This window comes from Bison bison, unplaced genomic scaffold, assembly GCF_000754665.1.
Source record: "Bison bison bison isolate TAMUID 2011002044 unplaced genomic scaffold, Bison_UMD1.0 scf7180017864537, whole genome shotgun sequence".
Classification (NCBI taxonomy): Eukaryota; Metazoa; Chordata; class Mammalia; order Artiodactyla; family Bovidae; genus Bison; species Bison bison.
Window position 1 is genome coordinate 1,835,811 of NW_011495085.1, and position 18,683 is coordinate 1,854,493.

The 18,683-nt window shown below is 40.1% G+C and overlaps 1 long non-coding RNA gene across 1 annotated transcript; it reads left to right on the top strand.

The window, feature by feature from the left end:
- The first annotated feature begins 13,378 nt into the window (after positions 1-13,378).
- LOC104982663 lies at positions 13,379-18,172 on the top strand. The gene is made up of 4 exons (XR_824543.1): positions 13,379-13,491; positions 14,433-14,544; positions 15,748-15,943; positions 16,557-18,172. It is a non-coding gene; the product is annotated as an uncharacterized LOC104982663 (long non-coding RNA).
- Positions 18,173-18,683: the final 511 nt, after the last annotated feature.

Here is an 18,683-nt window from a genome sequence, read left to right on the forward strand (position 1 = left end):
TAAGCACATCATTTACAGATCAGTGCAGTTGTCATGTTCTCAGGGAAACCTTCCCTGACCTCCTTATCTGGGTCAGATCCCCTTTTAGACTTTCTCACCAACTTCTCTAATTTAGCACGCTTAATAGAATTCTCATTTATTTGTACAATAATAATTCTCTTTTCCCCCTGGATTGCGGATGTCACAATTCAAGGTCTCCATGTCTTTTTCTGCTCACTGCTGAATCCCAACACCTAGCACCTTGCCAGGCACACAATGCCAGGTGTGTATATCATTGTCAAATGAATGAATGAATAAATGAGTGAATATTAACAACTCTTAAATTTTGGTGGAACAGAAAGTATCAGCCAATGCACAAGGAACTAAGGATGGGTTTTAAAAGCCTCATTTCTGCAAACATCTGAAAATATATTTTCTTGGCAAAAAATAAATACCCCTTGCTAAGCATGTTGTCTATAACTTTTGACCTTTAGTAGAAGAAGCCAGATTATAGTAGCAAAAAGAAAGAGTTCTGACTTTTTCAGAGCTGCTAAAAGTACAGACTTTATTCGGTTGGTATTTTCCAATGTGATTTAGTGTAGAACAAGCTGAAATAAATTTAAGATTAGAAACCGCATACTTCCACAAATAAATATTACTTATTGTTCTCATTTCTCAGTGTTCGCACACTTAGGATCCACAGTCCACTTATTATGATAACATTTTGTTTTCCATATACTTTAAGTTCAGGAGCATTTCAAGACGTAATTTCATATAGTCCCACCAAAAAAAAAAAATTGCGTATCATCTGTCATGTGAGCACAGAGAGGCAAGACATGTTTTGAGGTGATTTAAAGTGATCACCCAAAATTTCATAGGAAATAGGTATTTAGTAGAGGACTTGTTTGTCTGACCACAATATTTGATCATTTCTTGCAGTGATTCTCACCGTGTGAAGCTGCAGAGTGAGGAGGCAGTGTTTTTGTCAATGGCAAAAAGATGAGGTTTATCTAAATTTCGGCATTGTACCTAGCTGGAATTGCTTGAGGCAACAATAACCACCCCCAAAATCTTCTATGGCCTGCTTTGAAAATCTAAAACTATATCCCAGACTCTTTGAGTAACTACTATTCAGGCCCATCATTTTTAACAACTGCATAGTGTTCTATAGCATGCATTTGTTATAATTAATTAAATTCTCCTCTGTTGAACACTGTAGTTTTTCTATTATGTATGTTCTGTAAACAGTATGAAAGGTTAATTTCCTTAAATTATGTGAGTGTAATCACATTATGTACTTGTATGCATATATATGTATGTATGTGTAAATGATGTATGTATATTAAAATTTTTCATCTTAAAAATAAAAAAGAAAGAGGAATCACCAGCGGAAGTATGCAGTATATTCTAGCCTGAGGCAATAGCATTGATCGAAAGCCTGATTACCACTGGGGGCCCATGATTCAGCATCACCAGAGTATCTGGCAGGATAAGGCTGGGATGGGTGTTAGAAGCATGGCCCAGAACCAGGTGATAGACAGCCTTGAATGCTAAAGATTAGGATTTTATTCTGAGATAATGCATACCAATCTCAAGCATACAAAAATAACTTGCGCAGCAAATGAAGGATGAGTTGGAGTCAAGAGGATGAATTAAAAGACTGCAGTTATAGCCCAGGTAAGACATGCCATGTGCCTAGGCCAGAACACTATCACAAAATAATTCAGTGTCACTTGACAGCAAATTTTATCAATACATCTATGCAGAGCTCTGATCTCAACCATACAGGGGATCATAAGACACGCTACCTGTCCTCCAAGAGGTACCAATTAAGTATCTGATGAAATAATGTACAAAAACTGAAACATGACATGGGCTATGATTGCTGATTAATTAGCAAAAGAGAAGTGCAAAAACCTTTAGCAGGAATGAACCAAGAAACAAAGTGAAACGGCATTTTTAAGAGATTTTTTTAAATGGATCTATTAGCAAGGTTGAAGGGGAGAATGTCAGGGTGGAGAAACAGTTTAAATACAGGGAAAGGAAGAAAGCAGGATTTCATTTACCGTTGTGCTGTGATACACAACAGCTAAATGAACACAGATACTGTAGGCAGATACTTTTGATGGGGATACACTTGAAAAATATTTCATTGATTTGCTCTTGGCAAATATTTATGAAAAGTTTCTCTGAGCAAGGAAGATGTGAAAAAGCAGAAGAAATGGTCATCTATTGAGAAGGATAAAAAGAAACAGAAAGGCTGAAGGCCAAAATCACAACTAAAAGCTATGTCTTATTTTTTCTAACAAACCGATTTCTGTATGATCATCAACCAGCCTAGTCATCACACCACCGCCATGGTCCTCGGACTAGAGCTTACAAGGTCAGATCCTGTGTCCTGTTTCTCATTTGTTCTCTCGATCAATATCTGAACACTGACTTTCTCAGAGAAAATACATGAGTTCTCCGGCATCTCCCAAGTCAAAATAAACTCCTCTTTCTAAGGCTCAAACTCCTCCATCCTGTGGCCTTTTGCTGTCCATCCAATTTTTTTTTTTCCCCTCACCACTGACTAGAAACATTGAATGCTGGATTTTCTTACTGTTTCTGAGACATATTACTTTTCTTCTGTTATAAGATCAAAGTGTTCCCCTTGCCTAGAACTGACCTTTCTTCTCAGATTTTATTCATTTTTCAAGGCTGAGATCAAGTTTCACCTTTATGAAATATTGCCAAGGGAGTGTGTTTTGTCTTCAAATAAATGGTCAATAACTGGATCACTGTTCTACTTAACTTTCAATGTGTGTGTGTGGGAGGTCAGGGAGGGGGTCGGTGTGTACATGCTCACAGCCCACCAGGCTCCTCTCTCCATAGAATTTTTCATTTTCCATGAAAATTTTCCAGGCAAGAATACTGCAGTGGGTTGCTATTTCCTTCCCCAGGGGATATTCCCAAGCCAGGAATCAAAACTTTATCCCCCGCGTCTCCTGCATTGGCAGGTGGATTCTTTACCACTAGCGCTACCTGGGAAGCCCTTAATGTTCACAGTAACTAATCAGTGCATATTGATCATCGACTAAGTTATTAGCTCATTGATTGGTTGATTGATTCACAAACTCCTCAGTAAAAATGTATGCAGAGATACAATGGTTTCATTTAAATTTGTTAAACACACATTTTACAAACAATCTTTTTTCAGGAGTCGACATAGTTTTTCATTTTGTCTTTATGTTTTCACCTTGAAAATTTAGAAAAGAAAAACTAATAACTATGCGGATCTTGGATAGGATCCTAACATTCACTTTTCTCAAATCCGAAATTAATCTGATATTTATATAGCTCAAAAAGTGCACTGACCTATATGGAAACTTCCCTTAAGTGAGGCCATATGTTTATTTAGCTGTTGTATATCTTAGACGTGTACAGACGTCACACCAAATCAAAATAATGAAAAGGAGAAATGGCCCAAAAAGGAGAATGGGAAGAAGCTATTTGCTGCTGCTTGCTTTGGGGTAAGAAGGGACCTGATTTTTTTTTTTTTTTAATGCATTTGCAACTTCCAACCTCACAGGCCACTTTTATCCTAAATTACTCTCAGTCTTTCACTTTGGAATACAATCACAGCTTGTCTACTGTGAGTGCATTTTAAGCTACAATATTAAAAGGACTAAGAAAAATATGCAGTTTATGTGATCCACACTGTAGTTTGAGAAAGAACAGATACAAAGCTTTGGTTTGAAAAGCAGGTGGTACTTAGTAGACCTTTGCCCTGTTTACAATACAAAAACAGGAAAGTTTACAGTATTAAATCTCCATTTAGCATAAACCTGTGTATTCTCATGGAGAGTGATTTCTTCCAGAAGTGGCCACTGAGCCTGGTAACCTAAATGTCAGAACTTAAAGTGCTACCTCTTTCTAATTTCTTCTACTTCTGTTTTCAAATTCCAGAACTTCACAAATCCTATAACATTCTACAAAAGTGCTAATTAGATGACTAACATCTTAGGAGCAGCTGAGAACAACAATTTCTTAAGTAATTTTGCTCACATACAGTTATTTCTAGGAAAAAAGTCAATATCCACCTGCTATTGAAACGGTTAATAAAGTGTCCCTGAACATTAAGGCATATCTTAACAGAGAATGTAGAGAGAGCCCAGAAACATCAGTAAACATAAAATCAGTAAAGTAGCACTGTCCAACAAAAAAGATAATGTAATACAACATAACATGCTACATAGATAACTTTAAATCTTACAGCCACAGTAAAATATGTAGAAAGAGGACTTTCTCTGGTGGTGCAGTGGTAAAGAATCTACCTGCCAATGCAGGGAACTTGGGTTAGATCTGTGGTCTAGGAGGATCCCACAAGCCCAGGATCTACTACTGAGCTCAGGCTCTAGGGGCTGAGACCCACAACTACTGAGCCCGTGTGCCACAACTACGGAAGCCGATGTGCCCAAAGCCTGTGCTCTGCAACAAGAGATGCCACCGCCACCACAGTGAGAAGCCCGCGCACTGTAATGAAGAGTAGCCTACACTTACAACTAGAGAAAGCAATATACTCACAACTAGAGAAACACAAAGCAATGAAGATCTAGTGCAATCAAAACCAAACAAATTTTAAATATGTAGAAAGAAATTAGTTTAACACTATAGTTATATAACCCTAAAGATTATCATTTCACAGAATATAACATGTGATTCATATAATAAAGTATGAAAAAGATTTTATATGTATTTTTTCTCATTGTGTGTTCAAATCTGGTGCATGTCTTTCACACCAGCCCCATTTCAAATGCTCAGTAGCCATATGTGGCTAGTGGCTCCCTTATTGCAAAGCATGATAGTCTTTGTCTGTTATGCTGAGTCTGATGTGAGAGATTATAAAACCAGAATAAATTGACACTCTGCCTTTTTTTTCCAATCCCCACGATATATTTCATAGCCAGCAGTTCTCAACATTCTTTGCCATCTTGCTGCTTTTGTCAACAGTCAGGAAACTTGCCTTCCATGTGCTGTCAAGGCAGTCAAGGCAGTCAAGATAGATTGCCTGAGATCAAATCCCACGTCCATCTCTTCCTGGATGTGTGACCAAACAGGGACATGTCATGAAACCTCCTCACCTCACTGCCTCTCAGCTATGAGGCAGCACAGTTTTTCTGGTCTTCTACAGGTTTTTCTGCTCTTTTAATCTTTTTTCAAAATAAATGGATAGATACATGTAAAATGCTTCTATTAATAGAATTGCTAGCAAATGATGTTTATTAGTTACACTATTTATTTGTTAGCTATGAACACAACCTTGTGTAATTGCCTAGACATGATGGAGATCAGTAAATATTGTTGACTGGGAGAGCAGTAGAAAACCCTGACTTGAAAGAGCCATTTTCTCAAGGGAAGTGACTCCTTTGCGAATTAGGATGTTACTTTCACACATTCAACAATACTCAGTCAGGTAGCCTCTAAGCCTCGAGCAAGACATACGGTCTCCACTATCATGGGAATTTCTGTTGCAGTGGATTTCCCCCTATGATCTTTTTACATCTCTCACAGGATGATTTTGTCTGCAAGTAGTCAAAAACCCCTATCCAGCTCGCTTGCAAAATACAGAAATGCAAAGACAGGATTGAGCCCAGCCACTGTGCAATCTGGGCTCCTGCTGCGACTGGCACTATCTCTCTAGCTCTCTTCTATATTTCAGACTTGTCAACAGACTGGCTTCCACCATCGTCACAAAATGTTGCCACTAGTAGAGACAAAAGACTGCTCCTCCAACTACGGGAGGTTTCTTAAGTCTCCTTGGATCAACCTGTGGCAGTCCAAAGAAGTCATGCACGGATTGGCTTATGATTGGGATTTTTAAGGATCGCTGGCAAAGGTGTGGAGTCATCACCAGGATCCAGTGCTATCCAGTCCAGGAGAGGGATCGTGCCTGGGGTTGAGGTAAAACACTGAAGAAAAGTAGGGTTTTGTTAGTAAGGAGGAACTGAACCTGTGTAGGCGATCAACAATGTCTACACACACTGCTAAAAAGGAACTTATACGTGTGTGATTCTTCTAAAGTCGCTGCAGAGGCAGCCTGTGACTCAAAACAGACTTGAGGAGAGGACCACAAAATGGTCCTCAGTAACATGAAATTGAGAACACACATTATTTTCACCCCAACTGCATGGACTGTTGTCTTTATCATTTCAAACACGGCTGAAAAGTTTTAAATGAGCAAATCGATACAAAATGAGGAATAGATTTAGAAATTTGAAGCGCCACTGCTTACAATACTCCCTAATCTATTGTCTGTTCTCTTGGAATCCGAGTTTTCCCTTTCCAACTCACCCTATATATGGCATCAGATTTTTTATAAACATCAATTTTATGATGTATTGTCTTTCATTCAAACAGTCTCATGCCTTTCAAATTTCCAAAGTAACACACAAAGAGCATTGGAATGGAAGTCAACAGAATGAGATTTCCAGTTGCAACGGCATTAACCATTTAGTTTACTATCTAGGTCACCTGTCAACCTCTCAGCAACCCAGCCATTTCATCTTTAAGGGAACTGGTTGAATCACAAAATCTCTTCCAGCTCTAAAATCCTGCTTGGCTTGGATATTCCCTTCAATCTGCCCCTCCCCGTAACAACCTTAATTTCCACCCCCCCCCCAAACAATCTAACACAAAATCACTGCTTTAATCCCTCTGCTCAACTCCTTGTCTCCCTAAACAAAGCCCCACCATTTCACTTGTATTGACCTGTCTGAATTGGCCCCCTACTCCATTTATCCTATCCATACCCCGCTGACACTTCAGGACCTAATTCACATTCCCACCACCACCAATTTATCAGTTTCTGCATCTAATCTCTCATTCAGCAAAAACCTGCCAAGTGCCTATTCTGCGCAAAGCACTGGCTGCACCTCGCTGAATAAGAAAGAGAGGTTTCCTGCCCCTGAACCTACATTCCACTGGGGTCAAGAGACAATGAACAAGTAGACAAACATGTTAAATTCTAGATTATGACAAATGCTTACAAATCAAAATAAGCCAAGGGTGAGATAGGGAGAAGGCTGGGTGATCTGAGAAGACATGTGTTAGCTGTGCCGTGCTGTCAAACACTTTGCGAATTTGTGTGGACCAACGGATTAACTGAACAAAAGCTTGGTCCTGCTTTGCAATAACAAATCCTTTTTGGATGAGATAGACATTAAACCTGTTTTAGCTAAGCCATAGCTTTCTATTAATTCCAAAATAATTTTTACCTATAAAATGAATCTTTTCACCAACGTATTACATTCAGTAATTTTAAAGGTCTAAAAAATAAAAACCCCATTGAGATATTTCTCAATCAATAAAGATACCAGATTTATCTAAAATTTGGCTACTGCTATTTTGATACTCTAGGCTAGTGTTTCTAGATAGCTATGTATCATCTGATTATTTTTTATGGTTTATTTCCTCAGGTAACATCCTGCTTTTTTTCCTAGTGCCCTATCACTCACTTTTATTCCCTGGGATAAAAACCTGCCACTATATATACTTTCTACGAAAGCTAGAAACCTCAACCGTTCACATTACTGATTTACTACACCTCAAAGATTCTCCTCACAGCTCTACTCCTTAAATTTACAGGATGAAGACATCAATAACACTGAAAAATAAGACAGTGGAGAAAGAATTCACATGAAGAAAACCAACAGCAATAGTTATTAACTAATTCCAAGGTAACACCATTTTTCTTAAAAAAAAAAAAATTATATGAAGACAGTTTGCCTTTGGCCAGGTCCTCACCACCTCTCATCTGGATTCTTGACTACAGCTTTCTCCTGAAAGTTCTTCCATCTCCAGACTGGACATGCTCAGCTTGCCCTAAGAATGGACCAGAAAGATTGTGGAGCAGACTCATCGGAGTTCACCACTGTAATTATTTAGTCCTTGGCTTACTACTGAACCTCTGTCAGACTGTTTTCTTACTTGTAAATTGTATCATCCTTATTAAGAAATCTAAGAATTATTGCAGGCACTGGACTTGCCTCTATGCTCACTCTTAATATACATCCACATTTGTTAATCCCCCTTCCTATGCTCACACTTAATATACATCCACATTTGTTAATCCCCCTTCCCTTCTTGGGCTTCTCTGGTGGCTCAGACTACAAAGAATCTGCCTGCAATGCAGGAGACCCAGGTTTGATCCCTGGGTCAGGAAGATCCCCCAAAGAAAGGAATGGCTACCCACTCCAGTATTCTTACCTGCAGAATTCCATGGATAGCACAGAGGAGCCTGACTGGCTACACAGTCCATGGGGTCACAAACAGTCAGACACGACTGAGTGACTAACACTGTCATTTTGTTGTCTTCTTTTCTTAAATATCGAATCAGATCACTTCATTTCCACCTAGGAAAGTCTGTTCATAATCCCGTACGATTTACACGTGCTAAGTCACTTCAGTTGTGTCCAACTCTTTGAGACCCTATGGCCTGTAGCCTGCCAGGCTCCGCTGTCCATGGGATTTCCCAGGCAGCAATACTGGAGTGGACTGCCATGTCCACCTTCAGGGGAGCTCCCTGACCAGGGATAGAGCCCATGTCTCTGAAGTCTCCTGTACTGGCGGTTCTTTACCGCGAGCACTACGTGGGAAGTCCTATGACTTACACATTCAGCTCCAAATCCACTAGCATCTTCTTCTCATTCTGGCTCAATTACATGTGCAGCTTTCTTTCAGAGTTTTTAAATTTAAGCTTTTCACTCTCCACTCGGACATCCTGGCAGGCAACCAAACCAGACATCTCTCCATTCCTTGACAGCACAAGCTTCTCTCAGGCTTCATGCCCGAGGCCTTGGCATGTATTCTTTTCTTGCCTGAAAGGCCCTTCTTTCCTCCTTATTGAGATTGAGATCTCCTTATTCCCTCTTCAAATTCTTGATTAAAATGTGCTTTCTTTCTAATTTCACAGAAAAACCCCTACGCAGAACTGATACTTCCTTTTTCTGATTGCCCACATTATTTTGTTCACACTTCCACTATAGCATTTTTATTGAGATAATATCTATCCTAAAACACTAATCTCTTCTCTTCTGTATCTGCTTGTAGAGATATTTTCCTGTTAATTAGAAGCATTCTCACTGTTTGGGCAATACATAGAATTGTTCCCCAGAAGAAGAAAAGAACTCTATATTGCCCAGTGTTCAGGTTTTTTTTGTTTTTTTTGTTTTGTTTTGTTTTTTTGTTTTTTTTGACACCTCTCACATATGATCTATAGCAGAAGTTCTGAACTTGCCCACAGACTTTTGGGAGGCTTGTGCCTTTGGATAGGAAGGAATTACATCTTCTTTTGTACTCACCTCATGACTAAATTTAGCATTTCCTTCCATTGTGAATCTAAGCAATAAATCACAAAAGTAGTAGTGAGACATGTGACTCTGTCACAAATAGAAAGCACAGATATTTTTATCACATTACAGTTGCATTATACTCTTTGCAGATGAAGATGGAAAACTTCTATACTGTCAGCAAAAACAGGACCTGGAGCTGACTGTGGCTCAGATCACAAGGTCGTTATTGCAAAATTCAGGCTTAAGCTGAGAAAAGTATGGAAAACCACTAGGCCATTCAGGTATGACCTATATCAAATCACTTGTGATGATACAGTGGAAGTGATGAATAGTTTCAAGGATTCGATCTTACGGTAGACAGAGGCCTGAAGAACTTTGGACCGAGATTCATAACATTGTACAGGAGGTGGTAACCAAAACTATCCAAAGAAAAAGATATGCAAGAAGGCAAATCAGTTGTCTGAAAAGCTTTACAAATAGCTGAAAAAAGAAGAGAAGTGAAAGGCAAAGGAGAAAAGGAAAGATATCCCATATGAATGCAGAGTTCCAAAGAATAACAAGGAGAGATAAGAAAGCTTTCTGAAGGAAACAATACAAAGAAATAGAGGGAAACAATAGAATGGGAAAGACTAGAGATCTCTTCAAGAAAACTGGAGATACCAAGGGAAGATCTTATTCTAAGATGGGCACAATAAGGGACAGAAATGGCAAGGACCTAACAGAAGCAGAAGGGATTAAGAAGAGGTTGCAAGAATACACAGAGTTCAGTTCAGTTCAGTCCCTCAGTTGTATCCGACTCTTTGCGACCCCATGGACTGCAGCAGGCCAGGCCTCCCTGTCCATCAACAACTCCTGGAGTTTACTCAAACTCATGTCCATTGAGTCAGTGATGCCATCCAACCATCTCATCCTCTGTCATCCCCTTCTCCCACTTTCAATCTTTCCCAGCATCAGAGTCTTTTCCAATAAGTCATTTCTTCGGATCAGGTGGCCATAGTATTGGAGTTTCAGCTTCAGCTGAATATTCAATGAATATTCAGGACTGATTTCCTTTAGGATGGACTGATTGGATCTCCTTGCAGTCCAAGGGAGTCTTGAGAGTCTTCTCCAACACCACATAGAAGAATTTTACAAAATACACAGACCACAAAATACACAGAAGAACTATACAAAAAAGATCTTAATGACCCGGATAAACACGATAGTGTGGTCACTCACCTAGAGTCAGACATCCTGGAGTCAAGGGGGCCTTAGAAAGCATCACTATGAACAAAGCTAGTAGGGATGATGGAATTCCAGTTGAGCTATTTAAAATTCTAAAAGATGATACTGTTAAAGCGCTACACTCAATAAGCCAGCAAATTTGGAAAACTCAAAGGTGGCCACAGGGCTGCAAAATGTCAGTTTTCATTCCAACCCCAAAGAAAAGCAATGTCAAGGAATGTTCAAGCTACCATACAATTGTGCTCATTTAACATGCTAGCAAGGTAAAGCTCAAAATCCTTCAAGCTAGGCTTCAACAGTATGTGGACTGAGAACTTCCAGATGTTCAAGCTGGATTTAGAAAAGGCAGAGGAATCAGAGATCAAATTGCCAACATCTATTGGATCATAAGAAAAGAAAGGGAATTCCAAAACAACACCTATTTCTGCTTCACTGACTATGCTAAAGTCTTTGACTGTGTAGATCACAACAAACTATGGAAAATTCTTAGAGATGGGAATACTAGCCCACCTTACCTGCCTCCTGAAAAACTTGTATGCAGACAAGAAGCAACAGTTAGAACTGGACATGGAACAACGGACTGGTTCAAACTTGGGAAAGGAGTATGTCAAGGCTATATACTGTCACCCTGCCTATTTAACTTCTATGCAGAGTACACCATTCAAAATGCCAGGCTGGATTAATCACAAGCTAGAATCAAGATTGCTGGGAGAAATATCAACAATGAAATCAAAATCACATGTGCAGATGATACTACTCTACTGGCAGAAAGTAAAGAGGAACTAAAGAGCCTTGATAAGGGTAAATGAGAAGAGTGAAAAAGCTGGCTTAAAATTCAACATTCAAAAAACTAAGATCATGGCATCCGGTGCCATCACTTCATGGCAAATAGTTGGGGAAACAATGGAAACAGTGACAGACTTTATTTTCTTGGGCTCCAAAATCACTGCAAACGATGACTGCAGCCATGAAATTAAAAGACGTTTGCTTCTTCGAAGAAATGCTATGACCAACCTAGACAGCGTATTAAAAAGCAGAGACATTACTCTGCCAGCAAAGGTTCATATAGTCAAAGCTATGGTTTTCTGAGTAGTCATGTACAGAATAGAGAGTTGGACCATAAAGAAGGCTGAGCGCTGAAGAATTGATGCTTTTGAACTGTGGTGCTGGGGAAGACTGGAGAGTCCCTTGGACCGCAAGGAAGTCAAACTGTCAATCCTAAAGGAAATCAATCCTGAATATTCACTGGAAGGACTAATGCTGAAGCTGAAGCTCCAATACTTTGGCCACCTGATGCAAAAATCCGACTCTTAGAATAGACCCTGATGCTAGGAAAGATTGAGGGCAGGAGGAGAAGAGGGCAGCAGAGGATGAGATGGTTGGATGGCATCACTGACTCAATGGACATGAATCTGAACAAATTCCAGGGGATGGTGAAGGACAGGGAAGCCTGGAGTGCTTCAGTCCATGAGGCCACAAAGAGTTGGACACAACTCAGCAACTGACCAACAACAGTTTTGAAGATATTTTGAAATCTTACTTACACTCATTTAAACTATTTTTCAGTGGCTGTATCATTTTACCTTTTCACCAGTAAAGCATATGTGAATAATGTAGCTTTTCCCCATCCTCATCAACATTTTGAGTTTCCATAGTTTTTTATTTTAGCCATTTGGTAGGTGTGTAGTGTTATCCACTGTGGTTTTAATTTGCATTTCCCTAAAGGTTTATGGGAGAAGGCAATGGCACCCCACTCCAGTACTGTTGCCTAGAAAATCCCATGGATGGAGGAGCCTGGTGGGCTGCAGTCCATGGGGTCGCTAAGAGTCGGACAGGACTGAGCGACTTCACTTTCCCTTTTCACTTTCATGCATTGGAGAAGGAAATGGCAACCCACTCCAGTGTTCTTGCCTGGAGAATCCCAGGGATGGGGGAGCCTGGTGGGCTGCCGTCTATGGGGTCGCACAGAGTCGGACACGACTGAAGTGACGCAGCAGCAGCAGCAGCAAAGGTTTATGATGTTGAACTTCTTTTCATGAATTTACTTGTCGTCTAACTATCCTCTTTGTGAAATGTCTGTTCATATCTTTATTCATATCATCTTGTTCCTTTTCTGTTTAGATTATCTATTTTACTGTGAAAGCTGAAATAGACTATCCAACATCTGAATTTTAATATCAAACCCTTCATTATCGCTTATGTTTTGAGTTGGTTGTGGTATGCCTGTCTTACTTCCTCTTACTTTTATGAGATAAGAACCAGAAGTAAGTCTAATGGTGAAAAACAGTCTTAGTTTTCCTTCATCAGAGAATGTCTTGATAACCCCTTCATTCCTCAAGGACATTTGCACTGGATACAGAATTTTGTGTTCATAGTTCTCTTCTTTCAGCATTTAAAAAATGATGTGCCTTCTAGTCTCCATGCATGTGTGTATGTTAATTTGCTTCAGTGGTCCAAATTTTTGCAACCCCTATGCACTGTCGGAGAAGGCAATGGCACCCCACTCCAGTACTCTTGCCTGGAAAATCCCATGGAGGGAGGAGCCTGGTGGGCTGCAGTCCATGGGGTCGCTAAAAGTCGGACACGGCTGAGCGACTTCACTTTCACTTTTCACTTTCATGCACTGGAGAAGGAAATGGCAACCCACTCCAGTGTTCTTGCCTGGGGAATCCCAGGGATGGGGGAGCCTGGTGTGTCAGACACGACTGAAGTGACTTAGCAGCAGCCGCAGCATGCACTGTAGGCCACCAGGCTCCTCTGTCCATAGGATTTCCAAGGCAAGAATACTGGCATGGGTTGCCATGCCCTCCTTCATGGGATCTTCCTGATTCAGGGATGCAACTCACTCCTCTTACGTCTCCTGCATTGGCAGACAGGTTCTTTACCACTGGGGCCAACTGGGAAGCCCAATGTTTCTGAAGAATCGGCTGTCATTTAAATAGTTTTCCCCCAATAGGTAAGGTCATTTCTCTTACTACTTGAAAGATATTTTCCTTTGATTTTACCTCTTTTTTTTTTCATTGGTTTATATTAGTTACAATATTATATTAGTTTCAGGTGTACAATGTAGCATAATTTTATGCATTATGAGATCATCAACACAGTAAGACCAGCTACCATCTGTTACTATACAAAGTTGTTACAAAATTATTGACTATATTCTCTACGTGTACATTACATCCTGTGACTTATTTATTTTATAACTGGAAGTTTGTAACTCTTGATCCCTGTTACCTGTTTCTTATGTCCCTCCCCTACCCTCACCTGCCAACCACTAGTTTGTTCTCTGTATCTATGAGTCTATTTTGCTTTTTCCTTTGTTTTGTTTTTTAGTTTTCACTTATAAGTGAAATACAGTATTTGTTTTTCTCTATCTGACTTATCTCACTTAGAATAAGGTCCATCCATGTTATCGCAAATGGCAAGATTTCATTTTTTAATGGCTAAATGATATTCCATTGTTTTGTTTATTTGAGAAACTTTCATGTTAGTTTTAGAAATTTGACTTTGCTATGTTTTGATGTGGATTTATATGGATTTAGCCTATCAGCGTCTTGAATATGTAGGTTTTGTTCTCTTGTCGAAATGGGAAGTTTTCAGTCATTGCCTTTTGGCCTCATTCTTTCCACTCTCCTTTCAGGGCTCTGACGACACCCCCGTGAGCTTTCTTGTTACGGTCCCACGGACACCTGAGGCTCTGTTCATTCTTTCCCCCTTTTCTCTCTTTTTTCAGCCTCAGTAATTCCTATTTTATCTTTAAGTTCTCTGAATTGTATCCTCTGTCTTATTCACTCTGTTATTGCGCCCATCCATCGAATGTTTTTATTTAGTTTATTGACTGTTTCAGTTCTAATTTTACATTTTGTCTTTGCTGAAACTTTTTATTTTCCCATTTAGCTTCTACTGACATCTGAAGAAGACAGATGCTCATTTTTCTGCTGGGCAGGCTTGTGAGTTTCAGCTCCCACTAGACCCCACTGGTACCTGGCTGGCTCTGCACCTGACAAAGGTAGAGATCTATACTCCCCATTCAGCACTTGCTGGCATGGGTGTGGGTTGTTATTGTTGGTTAGTCGCTCAGTTGTGTCCAACTCTTTGCAATCTTGTGGACTGGAGCCTGCCAGTCTCCTCTGTCCATGGGATTTTCCAAGTAACAATACTGAAGTAGGTTGCCATTTCCTTCTCCAGGGGATCTTCCCGACCCAGGGACTGAACCTTCGTCTCTTGCATCAGCAGATAGATTCTTTACCATTGAGCCATCTGGGAAGCCCACGTGGGTGGATGGGGATATTTAAAAATGCATCAGTGAGTCCGATGACATGATGTCTAAAAGGCTGAAGCCCTCCAGGCTCCTCTGTCCATGGGATTTTCCAGGCAAGAATACTGGGGTGGATTCCCATTGCCTTCTCCAGGGTGTCTTTCCGACCCAGGGATTGAACCTGGATCTCCTGCTTGGCAGGCAGAGTGTTTACCACCGAGCTACCAGGGGAGCCCATGGGTGTGAATAAGACCACAGATTGTGTGTGTGTGTGTGTGTGTGTGCGTGTGTGAGTGCGCATGTGTGGTATTTGGCTGCGGGGGAATACTTCTTGTTTAAAAGTTTCCTGTCCTGCTAGGTTGCCCCTTGCCTGGTTCTTTGACTAAAGAAAGAAGGCTTTTGTTGAGACTTTTCTGTCTGCCCGCTGTGACATTTCTAGATTGCCAACATTTTCAGCTGCAGATCCGGGGTATATGAAGCAAAAAGACGACCTAGGAAATTCATCATCATTTTATTCCTTGGGCCCTAAAGTCTCCAGCTGGTCTTTTTATTCTTTCCACTTTTCAGAGGAAAAAACTGTTTGCATTTGTCTTATACATAATGTGCAGGGGTTTTAATTGTACTTCGTGGGAAGAATAGGGGAAAGAACATCTATTCCATCTTCCAGGATGTGGAAGTCTCCTCTAGTACTTTTAAAAAAAAATTTTGATGACTCTATTTCAATACAATTGGTTTCCTTTGCAATCCTATGTTTTACTTTTGCATTTATAAGTAATATTCTGAGAATCACCAGGCAGCAATAGAGGGTCACAGCACAGAACCACTACGTTAGAGAAAAAATTAGAAGGAGAACCTAAGGAAGCAGCACAGCATTATTTCCAAGAAAATTCAGTTGGTGCAGCTCCCTTCTTTAGAGCACACCCTGGCTCTTCTAACTCCAGGCACCCTCTCCAGTTCCACCCAGAGTCATATGGAGAAGGGAAACTACAGCTAGAACCAGGACATGGGAAAGAGCAGGGCGCTGTCCATCACACACAAGGATGTTGCTTAGCAGCTGGCCCAAGCCTGCGGATCTTCCTCGAAACTCCAGAGAACACCGCCTGCCATTCTGGGAGGAGTGAAGTCAGCCATTCTTCCCATCACTTTGCATGTAAGTTTCCCACAAGACAGCCCCTTCTTAACTGTGCCATATTGGAAATTCCCTTTTCAGTGACCAAGAAGACTCACAGACATTCCTCCCACCTTGAAAGGGATGGCAATCTTGATTACCCTGATGGCAGGTAGAGAACTGGAAGGAAGAACCACACACCAGGACAGGAGAGGGACTGCTCAGCCACTCCCTCATTATATGCAATGTCTACCTATCCTTTCATTAGACTGTGAATTCCTAGAGGAAATTACACACATATATGTACATATACACATACACATATATAACGTGTTGCATGTATATTATATTTTGCATATTTGCATCTTTAACTAGCAATGTTTAGCACAGGTTTAGGCACATGGCAGATGCCTAGAAGTATGGTTAAATGAGCACATGAGCAAATCTATCCCACAGAGAATGTCATATATTAGAATTTACCAAAGACCTCGTTCGTGCTTGTATACTTTTATCTTCGTTGGAAAACATTATTGGATTATTTAAGACAAATTTTAGTCATTTCTTAGGCATTCACTCCTAATTTCTTCCTATCTATCCACTACTACTCACGCAAACGTGAACAGTAAAATGTATGCCTGCTTTCTCCATTTCACAGACCACCTGGCACAGAGGTCCTGCATGCTGCTCCCTCACAAATATGCTGATGAATGGCTCAAGGTCTCCAGGTCCAGTCACACCAGTGCTATTCTCCTCCTCCACCTCCCCATCCCCACCCCCGGGGTCAAGGTGAACACATTCCTGCGGCAACAGTCTGGATAGTAGAAATAAGATTGATTCAGATAAAATTCAAGTTATTGCCATTGACTGATGGTAATACTTTCAGTTAACTAGAGTCTGGAAACACAAAAAGATAAAAATCTTAGGTGTAGCCTCATAAATCTTTAAACCATGTAGTCCTCCTCAACAGCAAACTCTTCTTCAACATAAAGAAACCATCTGCATGTCTCAGTGTTAACTAGCTACCCAACCAAGTCCGAGAAATGAAACAAACATTGCCCAAGAGCTGAAAGGAAATGACTAAGGAAGAGTTGAGAAATGGCTCACGGCAGCAGGAATGACAACTTATAAAGGAGGGTGACATTCCTTACCTCCTCTCTGGGTAGGGCACACAGGACAGCCTATGAACGGTCATGAAACACAAACCCAGGTTGGTCTTACTAAGGCCAATAACAAAGGAATCTTGGCAGGGAATCTTGACAGCTAATACTGTGAGTGAGGCTAATGACGAAAATAATTAGTGAATACTCTGTCTGTAACTCTTCATCAGCGCAGTAGGAACCACTGGAAAAAATAATAGGCTCAGTTCTCAGAAAGAAAACCTGCATAACCCAGAGAGATAAAGAATTAAAAGACAAGAAGGTCTTTTAAAAGGCAGATAAATTGATCCCCTTGCTCAAGTAAAAAGGATTTGTTGTTTGAATTAAAAACAAATATCTAAAGTAAATTAAAAGTTTTGATTAAAGAAAAGAGATTTTAGATATTCTATGAGCATAGTACAGACAAAACATGGATATTTATAATAGAATTGTTAATTTTTTAATTTATTTTTAATTGGAGGCTAATTACTTTACAATATTGTGATGGTTTTTGCCATACTGATGTTTTAAAACTGTCTTGCTTTATTGTTGTAAAATTAGCACTATAGAGTTAGAAGTCCCAAGTTGGATAAAACCATGACAGATGTAGTGTCAAAGAAATTGCCTGGATTGGTTAAATGTCCAAATAGATTGATTTCCCTTTCAAACAGGCTTATTTTCCGTGTGTGTGTGTGTGTGTGTGTGTGTGTGTGTGTTCACCCTGGGTCAGATGGGAAGGTGGAGGGAATGGATAGAGGGGGAACTATTCAAATCTCTTCTACAATAGGTGCCTAGAAAAATAGATGAAAAGTTTGGTTAACCATTCAGCTGGTGCCTGAATGGAACAGAATATAGGAACAGAAAAGTCACATGACCCTAGAAGGGTTAGAATCTCTTTTTGCCTACAAAACTCTGGAGAATTCTGAGTCATACAGTAATTGATCTCTTTACTACATCAGAAGATTTCTATATGATACAGTTCACTTTATCTTTTACTAGATTTTATACGTTCCTATTTCAAGTACTCTTCCTGGTTGTGCTCAATTCACAGTAGATAACCTTGTTAATTATTCCTCTAAAACAAAAAGCTTAATGACATCTGTTAAGAGGCAACCTCCTAGAAATAAGAGAAACAATAAATAATGGACCTATTCTTTTAGTGGGCTTCCCTGGAGGCTCAGCTGGTAAAGAATCTGCCAGCAATGCAGGAGACCTGGGTTTGATCTCTGGCTTGGGATGATCCCCTGGAAAAGGGAAAGGCTACCCACTCCAGTATTCTGGCCTGGAGAATTCCATAGACTGTATAGCAAAAGAGGGTAGCAAAGAGTTGGACATGACTGAGTGACTTTCACTTCATTCTCTTCGTAAGTGTGCAGTACACTATAGTAAACAGTTTAGGGGTATATTCTAAGTAATTGTGTTACCAGCACTCAATTATTATAAACAATAAACATTAGCAGTTATACTCATGCTGAACAGCAATTCAGTGACTCTGTTTTTAACTTAAAAATTGCACTTGACTCCTTGTCTTCCCTCAGGATAACCAGGGTTCCTAGTATTCCTGCCAGTGGAAGAGAAAATGCTTCTCCCAAGGGCCACAGCTCTTACAGGCGAAAAATTTAGTCCATCATACCAGGAAAGGAGAC